Genomic DNA, 9,123 nt, shown 5'->3' on the forward strand with positions numbered 1-9,123 from the left:
AGAATGTACTTATTGCCACTTAACTGTACACTTAAAGATAGGATGGTAAATTTTATGTTATGTATATTTTACCACAATTACAAAAATAAAAGCAGATGACTCTGCGGCTTCTATGCTAAGCTTGGACACAAGAATTCCACTTCCAAGACAGGAGACACAGTTCCTAGGGATCAGTCTTACTTGTTGCGCCACCTAGACATTTCCTTCTGAGGTTCTGCCACATCTCCCAGAGCACTGAGAAGGTACAGGATACGCCACAGAATATAAATAGGTTCCTAACTGAACTCCCTTCCTTCTATCTGATCTTTTACATCGCTCAGGAAGTTTTCTAAACCTCTTTCTCATTTTGCCTTTTCTGTTGTTTCCATCCCCACGCCTTCATCTCTATCCTTGCCCCCACCCCCAGGACAATCCAGAATAATTTCCTTAAAAAGGCAGTGCTTTAAAAACCAGCCAGTCAACCAACAAAAAACAACAACAACAAACAGGATGGGAGTTGGGTTCTCATATCTGATTCAAAAGCACATCAAACAAGGGAGAATAAAGTCTTGGTTACCCATATGATATGGAAGGGAAAAATACCTATAGCACTGAGGAAAAAATACAACCTACTGTCAGTAAATGATTCCTAGCATGAGCAGAATGGTGGCGGGGTGGGGGTGGCACATTGTAAGAATATGAGGGTCTACTTGTCAGGGTCCTTCTGGTTAAGTGAAAGAATTCAAAATAATGCTGGTTTAAGAAATGAAAACATATATTAGGTAAAAGAGTTGACCAGATCCTGAGTGGTTTGATTTCAGGCATAGCTATATGCTGGCACTCAAGCTGTGAAGTTAGAAATCTGCCTCCTTTTATCAGCTGTAACTTCTGTGTTTATCACTAAAAGGTCTACCCTTGCATCTAACCAGACTAATAATCCAGAAAAGAGATAATTGTTTTCGATTGTTCCAGTAAAAGTCCTAGGGCTGATTCATACAGTTCTGGCCAGATGCTAGTATCAGTTTGGGTCACATGCCCATTCCTGAAGCCAGAAAATAGAACACTCTTACTGGCCAGGCTTGAGTTTATGTGCCAACTCCTTGAACCAGGCAGTGGGACATCCTCACTCAAATCTTGTGGATCAAAAATAGGAGAGAGAGGAAAAGAGAGAAGAAGAGGGAGAATGCAAGAGGTGGTTTCTCAAAAGAAAACCATATTGCTTTCCCAGAACAATCAGAATGTATATTAGACAAAAACAACACATGAACACTATATTCCACTATTTGATAGGCTCCCCTATTTACAAAAGCTATTCAAGTAAAGTAATATAACTATATCATATACAGACGAAAGTGCACTTGTGCCCTCTATACAGAGACAACCCAAGTACATACACCCTAAGGGTATACAATTTTAAGTCCAAGATCTTCTAGCGATTCAGTCATCTTGGACAGGTCTTGATGTAGCTCCCTATAATCTCACATTTATAGGTACATGATATGTTTGATTCCATCTAAAATATCCAATGTCCAATATTAGAGGAAAAACAGGATGAATTAAATAAAATCTCCAATTTGGAAATGGAAGAAATAGAAACAATATACAGAGATTATTGACCAATATTCTATCAATTTATGTACCATATACATGAATACAAGAACTCCCTGGCCTGGCAACAGAGTGAGTTCTTGGTCAGCCAGCTGGATGTCCCAGATTCTGCTCTCTGAGAACACCTCCCTTGTCTGTTTTCCTACTGACTACTTCTGAAGGGGGCATTGCAAAAATGTACACTGGGGATGCCACCATTTCAACAATCCCCTTCCTGTATGTGTGAGTACAGTGGCTTGGAGATTGCCTTAGGAGTTGAAAAATCACACACCTTTATTGTGGCTACACTTGGGGTTCATCTGGCAATACAACTTTCTTAACAATTTAATAGGTATATCACTTAGCATTAAATTTAGTTTCCTATGAGAAAAAAAATAGCAGTGGCCTTCTCAGGATTGAAATTTCTTTGTTTCTTTCATAAAAGAAGTGTATAAGTAAATTTTTACAGTTGATATGAAGTAGACAACTTCCTTCTAGCTCTATGCTTTACCATCCCTAGGATATGGTCTTCATCTTCATAGCATAAGATAGCTGATAGAACTCCAGCTACCACATCTACATTCCAGTCAGCAGGATGGGGAAAAATGAAGAAGGGCCTGTATTCTAGTTTTTTATGTCAAGTGGCAATATGCCCAGATACAAATTGGGGACCTGTTACTACAGAAGGAGAAAATAGATGTTGGTTTAAGCAAATAGAATTCTACCATAAAAGTAAATGTGATTTATATTCTATTTTATGGGATGGTGGTCAGAGGAAGAAATACTGTAAACACATGTTCTTGCATCTTTACCTTAGCCTAAGAAACAACAGGCCTTAGAAATCTGCCCAGCCTCCTAGTCCCTCAGTTAAATGACTCTCTCTTGACTTTTACATTGGGGTCATTAAAAATCATGTTAGGGTCAGAAGACACAGATAATCTGAGGTATTGGCTCTCCTTTGGTAGCAGCTGTTTCAGGGATGCCTGGGAGATCGGGCTTTTCCAAGGCCCTATTCTTATGTTCAGTGGTGTTTCCTTCTTCTTAACTTTTTAAACATCATCTTTATATTTTGGATAAAATAATTTAGGCTTTCTGACACTCCAAGTTTCAAAATGATTCTCATCCATCTTGGATTGCTGATAGCAGGCATAAAGGGCCACTTAGCAAATCTGTACTGTCTTTCCCCTCTGCTTTCAGATGCACCAGTGTCAGCCACAGCTTTTTCCCTGTTTTCGCAGGTTATTAGTGAAGGCCACAAGAAGTCCCCATATACTCCAACATGCTGACATTTTTGAAAGGTGCCTAAACATGTAGACCTTTTGTCCTGCATTTTATGATCACAGGTCGGCTGCTGTACCTCCAGGCATTTTAACCACATTTTAGGCAGAAAGAGGAAGGAAGAAACAAAAAGATTCAAAGATATGCCAACTGAATATATCCATTAAAAAAAAAAACTTTTCCAGAAACTCCAAACAACAAGTTCTGCCTATAACTCATTGGCTAATACTGGATTATATGGCCATCTCCATCCTCAATAGTAGAGAAAGTCAAGGAAGAATAAGGTTATATAAGGTTGTGAGGAGCCAATCCGTAGTGTCTGTTTACAGCTTTGGGTAGCCAATGTTTATACACATATATTTGCTCTTTAATGGAAAAGGGAGGACAGGCCAAAAGTCTGATCTTATTACAGCTTCCACCTTGAAGCTAGAATCTCTAGGTATTGCACAGTCCTCTCCATAATGTCTGGTCTTGTGACCTACAAATCAAGACACAAGTGGTCTTCTCCTCACATAACTGGTATGAAATGTTACAATTGGAACAGAATATATAAAAGAAAAACTCCATTCAGAAAATTCATACAAGGGCATGAATTGAATGACATACAGCGGTAATTCATCCAAAACTTGTATCAAATCCTGCTAGACAGGAATTACAAGGGTTTTTTTGCCCTTACGTTGCAGAAAGTTTCTTAGTGAGCCAACTTAGCAGTTCTTTGTTCTGCCCTCTGGGAGGCTCTTCCTTACTCATTTTCCTTCATTAAAAAAAATCCGTCCTCTGAGAGGATGCTTCTTTTTCATTCAGGGTCATATGTGAGGCAGGCACTAGGGAGAATATCCTGGAGACTGTAATTTCATAGCATTTCCTATTGGACACCTGGGGTTTGCTTAGGGGCTGAACCCCACAGTATGTTGTTGGCTTTGGCAACTGAATTCTCTCAAAAACTGAAGTATATTTCCAGTCAATTCCATGTGCAAGCAGGCACAGACAAATGTTTTGACAAGACATATTCTTTTTAAGACTGAAGTGTCCTTTTTGTATCTACTCATCTTTGTACTCTACCCATGCCCCTAACCCTAAAATAACTTTGGTTAATGAGACACCAATCATAATCAGATAATTGACAATGGGCTTGCCTCTTGTTCTGGCAGAGAATTATTAATAGAACCTGCTTTAGAAAGGCCTAGACCACCAATTGCATCTTCTGCTATGGCTGCCAATTCTTTGCCACTGATTGTACCAGCTTTAGTTTTGAGATACAGAAACAGTTGGTCCTTTCAATCCCATAAGTCTCCAAATTATGGGACAACTGACTATGTAGACTGTAAATCAGAGGCAGAAATCACTGATCTTAGCAATGCTTTTCTTTCAAAATCTACATTCAGACGTTCTCAATTCCAGTTTGAGTTCATTTCTCTCTTGTAGAACTTTGGTGAAAACAACAAGAAGTAGCAAATGTCAACATCCTGATATTTCTCCTGTAATTTCTCCTAACACTACAGTCATTTTTCTTTGCACATCTGATTCATTCTTCTGTGTTCAGAATGGGTATTTGTTTCTTGGAGCTTTCTGCTGATCTCACCAATGCTTGGATTAACATATCCTCAGTTTTACCAAAAGCACCACAACTCACAAGAGTTCCTGGGTCCCAAATTCAAATTTCCTAGGGAGAGAGCCTTACTAACTCAGTTTAGTCAGCTTTCTTCTTATCATTGTCATTGAATTAGCTGTGGTCAGAGGGCAAAGGTCATGTTCTATAAATACATCAGACAGCGCTGTCTCCTACAGTTTTGTGGTGTTATTCCCACGGTAAAGATAAATACCAAGAGAAAGATAAGGATTACATGCCATAGCAGTATAAAAGAACAGATTTCTTACACTGAAGAAACTTCCTGGAAGCAATAGTTGCCTAGACTTTTGAGAGAGTTTCAGGGTTGGCTTCTTTTCAACTCATATAATTCATTATCCTACCAAAGGACCCCAAATGGCAGCCCTTGGATCAGATCCAGAATGTCCAAATGTTTTTCTTTAATTGCTTGCCAACATTGAAAACTCAAGATATTTTATATAATGATGCAGATATGGGAGTTCTCTTAAAGAAATCAGATCTGGCAATGCTGGGGCAATCTACCACATCTGACAAGCAGCTGCCCTCTTTAAATGAGGTATATGTTCTCCAGGTTACCAACTTCCAATTAGCCAGTCCTGCTTATTGGCATTACCTGCCTGTCTGCCATAGCATCCCCTACCCTAGCGGCTTTCTGCAGAAAGAACACTAAAAGGCTACTGGCCTCAGATTGGCCATATAGGAATGGAAGAATAAGAAATTCATGTATTCTTCTGCAATGCATTTCTTTGTCCACCATGTGTAAAATACCTTTTCCTCTGCATGTATCCTCACTAGAATATTCCAACTATCATGCTGCACACCAGGATTATATCTACCCTCTTTCCAATGGAGTAGTAATCCACAAATCCTTGCTGTTATATCCCAGGCAATAACTTGGGGATACTTTAAAAGTTGTTTGTGATGACATTGTACATCTTAAATATAAATAAATTTTATTTTTCAATTATACCTCAATAAAACAGGAAAGAAAAGAAACTGCCATGTTGTTTGTGTTTTTAAAGAATGTTCCTGGCTGGGCACAGTAGCTCACAGCTATAATCCTGGCACTTTGGGAGGCTGAGGTGGGAGGATCACTTGAGCCCAGGAGTTCGACACTAGCCTGAACAACACAGTGAGACTGCATCTCTACCCCCCCCAAGAAAAAAAAAAATTAAATAGTAGCTAGGCATGGTGGTGCATACCTTTAGTCCCAGCTCCTCTGGAAGTTGAGGTGGGAGGATCATCTAAGTCCAGGAAGTCGAGGCTACAGTGAGCTGTGATATCACCACTGCACTTCAGCCTGAGCGACGAAGTGAGACTTTGTCTCCAAAAAGAGAAAAAAAAAAAAATGTTCCTGAAAGGTCTTTCTATAGTATAAAAGTATTCAAAAAAATACTATGCAGGTATAAAATCTATCCAGGTAGTCTGTATTGAGGGATAAAACGTTCATATAAATTTTTCTAGATATCACTCTCAAACATAAAGATTTTCATTTTGGAGACACCTTGATTTTGGATTTGTAAGCTTCAGAACTGTAAGATAATACATTTTTGTTGTTTTAAGCCACTCAGTTTGTGATATTTTGCTATAGCAGTCCTAGGAAACTAGTGCATGCTCCAAGTGACAGATGTCATGCACCTCAAGGCCTTACCTAACCTCTGAAACACACCTTAATTAATGACTTCACAGGAACCGCAGAGGGAGATCCTCACTGCTCCTCACTCTACCCCACCAGGCTCTCATTCCCTCTAAGGATCTCTTCCTTGAAACTTACTTTTTAGCACCAATTTACATATAGTTTTTCTAATGTTACAAGAAACTCTATAATATCATTTTTGGTGATAATCGTTTATTGTGTAATCATATGGATGGTACTCCATACACTGGAGTATGCAAGAACTGTCACATTTCTTTATTTTCTTTATATCCAAGTTATTCCAACTCCACTTTTCTGTGCTGTCATAAATGGCAATAAATTAAATTCCCATCACTTTCTAGAGCTCCGCGCCCTCTGTAGAATCACACAAATACTCACGAGGTTTTTCCAGCAATTGTCACATAGGGACGATATCTCTAATTCTCAGGCTATCGTGCTTTCTAGTCCAAGCCTTCATGGCACTGAGAAAGCAAACAGCCACATTTCTCTTATGCCTGTGTGAAAGCTGCAACATCTAAAGTCTAGCTAGCCTTCCAAGGTCTATCACAGATACATTACCCCCAGGAGTTCTGTGAGGGAGTGGTCCCAGATTTTTACTGCTTCCAAACTGGCAGCTGTGTGTCATTCCTAAGGCTTGGAGAAATCTCTCTTCTTCTGCCTTCTCTAAAGACAACCACTTCCATCTCTTTGAGTGTAGTCCCTATAATGTGCTTAGGATTCCAGGTAGACAAGAGCTAGGAAGACAGATTTGGGGCCCTGCAACACATCCCACCATTTCTCTAGGAAAGAAAGCGCAAGGGCCTGGATTCCTCTTTGGAATACAAGAAAGAAAAAATAGAGGAAGAATAAACAATATCTCAACAAATTTCCCTGCTTCACTTAGTGCCAGGATAAAATAATACTAAGACCTTGTATTTGTTGAGCACACATTACATACCAGACATTGTTTGAAGTGCTTGATCTGTATGAACTAATATCAGCCTCACAATTTGATCTAGTAGGCACCATTATTATCCTTATTTCACAGATGGAGAAACTAAGACACAGAAAGGTTGTATCAATGGCATGAGGTCATATAGGCATTAAGCAATGAAAGCAGTATTCAAACATAGGCATTTTGGTTCCAGAGACTGCAACCAACATTAATCCTCTACTGTCTCTCAGTAGAACATATTGTTTTCTTATCTACGTAGATGTTTTAGATCTCGGTAATTCCTAGACATGAATAATTATCAAGGAAAATTGTAATAATAGCCCAACATCATTTAGGAGTAAACATTCAGAACATCAGAGACACCTTCTCCTTCCTTTATGCCTCTACATTTATAGGAGCTGGGTTTCTCAATAAGCCACCTGATACAGTTTGGATTTGTGTCCCTGCCCAAATCTTGTGTCAAATTGTAATCCCCAGTGTTGGAGGAGGGGCCTGGTGGCAGATGATTGGGTCATGGGGGTGGACTTTCCCCTTGCTGTTCTTGTGAGTTCTCATGAGATCTGGTTGTTTAAAAGTCTGTAGCACCTCCCCTTGCTCTCTTCCTCCTTCTCCAGCCATGTACGATGTGCCTGCTTCCCTTTCATCTTCTGCCATAACTGTAAGTTTCCTGAGGCCTCCTCATCCAGGCTTCCTGTGCAGCCTGTGGAATTGTGAGCCAATTAAGCCCCTTTTCTTTATAGATTGCCCAGTCTCAAGTAGTTCTTTATAGCAATGTGAGAACAGATTAATACACTACCATAAGGACAGATATCCTCCTTTATGTTCATTCTATAGGTATTTGCCCTTGGCTCCAGTACCTTCTAACACAGAGCACCATTATAAGGCAGGGTTTTAAGGCAAACAGGCTTAGAAAATAATTGGCCTTGATTGTGTACGCATCTCTGTTTCAACCTGTCATGGCTGGGGTTAGTTTTATTTCAAGGGTTAGTTGTTTTCAATGCATATGCCATAGGCTCTAATGACTCTATGCAGAAAGAAACTTGGGGGCTGATTTCTTCAGAAATGGGCTGTAGGAGTAGTGATCACTAAGCATTGCAGACTACAGTCCAAGCCCATAGTAAAGAATGAAGACTTAATAGCTTTAGCAGGAGCTAAGCAAGTGTGCCAACATCACAGGTCAGGCCCTCCTTTCCAGGTTCAGTGAGGTATGAGCCAAAGACAGGTGCCAAATTCATGCAAGATGAGCACATGACCTAGAAGGTAGAAACTAAATTTAAAATCAAAGCCACAAAGGATGACACTTCATCCACTCTGATGTTTTCTTCCGAATAGAATTTAAAGTCTTAAGTCTCTCCCAGCTTAAAAAAAAAATTCTCTCAACTCCCTGACCTTCAATTTTTCACTCTTTTCTCCTCATGTATTACCCAATTTACTTGTCAAGCTGTCTGCACTTGTTATTTCCATGTAGTTACTCTTCGCTCACTTCTCAACCCACTTGTCCATATTCTGCCTCCGTCTCTCCATAAAACTTCCCCCATCAAGTACATCAATAATTTTGTTGACCATTCTTACTTAAAATTCTTCCTTTTCTTTGAACAAAGAGTTCTTAAATACAAAACCAAAAGCACAATGAATGAAAGAAAAGCTTGATAAGCTGGACTTCATTAAAATTAAAAATTTCTATGAAAGACATTTTTAAGGGAGTGAAAAGACAAGCTAGAGACTGGGAGAAAATATGTGCAAATCACATACCTGACAAAGGATTTGTACTCAAAATGTACAAAGAACCCTTAAAACTCAACAATAAGACAACAAACAACCAGATTATATTTATTTATTTATTTATTTTTGAAAGATCATTTCCTTCTTTCATCCAGGCTGGAGTGAAGTGGCATGATCTTGGCTTACTACAACCTCTGCCTCCTGGGTTCAAATGATTCTCCTGCCTCAGCCTCCCAAGTAGCTGCCACCACGTTCAGCTAATTTTTTTTGGTATTTTTAGTAGAAATGGGGTTTCACCATGTTGGCCAGGCTGGTCTTGAACTCCTGACCTCAGGTGATCCACTCACCTAGGCCTCC

The sequence above is a fragment of the Aotus nancymaae genome, unplaced genomic scaffold (genome assembly GCF_030222135.1).
Source record: "Aotus nancymaae isolate 86718 unplaced genomic scaffold, 86718_ANA_hifiasm-v0.15.2.pri h1tg000004l, whole genome shotgun sequence".
In the NCBI taxonomy this organism is placed as follows: domain Eukaryota; kingdom Metazoa; phylum Chordata; class Mammalia; order Primates; family Aotidae; genus Aotus; species Aotus nancymaae.